Below are 2,580 nucleotides of genomic sequence, written 5' to 3'. Positions count from 1 at the left end.
ATTTAAGGTATATTTAGCTGCAGTTCATTAGAATCAGTGGTATGGGGGGGCTTTCATACTTAAATAAAAATACCCCCAAAGTATAAATGCCAAATAAGTCATAGGGCTTTGCTTTCCCCAACCAAGGAATTTAAAACTGTTTCTACAGCAAAAGGCATGTACCAAATTAACTAGATTGTAGGTTCTATTTTATTGTCTTGAATTAGTGTTCTGGTGTTTTCACTTCAGATATTCTGAATAGAAATGCACAGTTTAGGAAAACCAGTTTTTTTTTTTTTTTTTTTTTTTGTTAAAAAAAAATTTCTTCCTGCATGTAGTCATTTGAGACAAGACATTCTGCAGTGGATTTGTACTTGCTCCTTTTGCATTTTTTGTGATTTTTGTTTGCAGGTTAACTTAGCTGCTTTGGCATTGCCGCATATCTGACCTATGAAAGATACACCAGTAGATTTGAACAGGGTCTAGTATTATGTTCTTAGTAATGAATGCTTTTCTAATACCTTTTGAATACATTTGTATTTAATGTGACTGTAATGACAAAAGACACAAAAGCTTTTTAAATTTTAGAATAGGTGTTAATCTTACTGTTAACCCTTTTTGAAGAAAAAACTGGATATTGCAATCTTTTAGATGGCAAGACACAAGACTATTCTAACTGGGCATTTCAAGTCATGTAGGTGCTTTAGAAATAATTGCTAGGCAATGCCAATATAGGGCATTAGTCCCTTGTACCCATAAATTGCGCTCTACGTGGAGTGCTAAAATTAATGTAGATTTTTCTTTAGCCTTCCAATATCCTTGTTGTTGGTAGTGTTTTTTTTTTCCTTAAAGAAGAAATGCCAGTATGTCCTAGAACCTAGAAGAAGTGCACTTAGACTTATAAAAGTAACTTGCACCTAACCCAAAAGTCTTGGTCTTCTCTTAGTCTGTTGAAAAGATGTTTTTTTGTTTCCAGCTTGCATCGATTGCCACCACATTTACTAATTTGACTTTCACATTTAAATGGTTCTTTGCTAATCAAAATTTACATTGTCATTGTTCATTATGGTAGCATCATTATTAATTCATATACTTTGTGCTCAGTTTTGTTCTCTGGGGAAATGCAGCAATTGTCCATTTACTGTGCACCACCTTATGTTTATATGAGAAAGCAAAGCATTTCAGTTTGATTGTTAACACATCAACTATTTCCTGCTGCTTCAGGGAGTCTTTTTTTCTTTTTGATACTGAAATGGCTGAGCATATGTTAAAAAAAATCGTTAATATGCAGCTATATATGGAAGGTTCCTGGAAGATAAGGAGTTACCTGGATTTCAATATATTAAGGGTATTGAAGGCATTTGGTAGTCTAGCTGTACGTACACACATACAGAGGCGATTGATTGTTAGCATCTGTATGTCTATAAGTACCTTTTGAATTACATTTGAGGGATAAATTTTTCTCCTACTTAGATTTGCTCTCTGTTTATTGAAGCCTGAAAAATCTTACTGGCTCAGAATCAAATTCCTGACTAGCCCTTCCCTTAAAGCTACATTGAGCTGCATTGCCAGCTTTAAAGCACCTTCTAAAGACTAATAATAAATTTGATTTCTAAAAGCATTTTATTTAAATAGTGTTTTAGTGTAAGATTGTTAACTTTTTAAGAATGCTTATAAGAATGTTGTGGGCCTTAGATATTTCTCACGAGTTAAGTTTCTTTTTTTAAATTAAAAATTAGAAGCACAAATGGGTGGCTTGGGCTTAATGCTGTTAATGTTTCTAAAAGTTTCTACATTTAGATTATATACCTGATTCATATTAAAATACCTCTAATAAGCTCTTTTATAGAAAATCTGACTTAATTGAATATTTTTGTATTTTACATGGGCCAGTTTACATACTGTTATTTACATGATTATTTCCTATACCCATATGTTCTTTGTACCTCTTGTAGGTTTTGTTTGTTTTACTGGGTTAACACCTTGATGGTCTAATACTTTATTTCATTCTGGGCATTTTTCATGTTTTAGCATTTGTATAAAGAAACTGGTCCACGTAAATACTTTTCATGTTTTTTTTTCCTCAAATGTTTAAACTAATAGTTGATGTATGGTATTTCTCTTTAGATATTTGCCTGTCCATTTGCTCAACATATTGCTTCTAAAACAAACAATAAAGATTCTTTTATTTCTTAAGGAAATTTGCTCACATTTTTTCCTGCTGGTTAAAGTCAAGATTTTGTATACTATACAATGGCAATTTCTTCCAAAAGGAAAAACTTTAGAAATGCTTTGAACAATAGAACTAAATTATTTCCAGAATGGCCTGTGTTACTCTCTGGAAATGGTCCCATGCTTAGGTCTCTACTGATGGTGGGCCAGCTACAGACTAAGAATCACCTATTATAAAAATTCAGACTCCCAAACTACATTCCTAGAGGATTTAGCTTAGTGGGTCTGGAATGGAATGAGTGTGTGTGTGTGTGTGTGTGTGTATGTTTGTGAAAGAGAGAAAACACACTAGCTGAAACTGATGTGATCTAGAATTTTTATTTCATAGTAGGAACTTGAGAGTAGTTCTTTGTACATTTTCCCCAGTTC

The sequence above is a fragment of the Talpa europaea genome (assembly GCF_964194135.1).
Source record: "Talpa europaea genome assembly, chromosome: X".
NCBI lineage: Eukaryota > Metazoa > Chordata > Mammalia > Eulipotyphla > Talpidae > Talpa > Talpa europaea.
Note: the sequence above shows the minus strand (reverse complement) of the source record.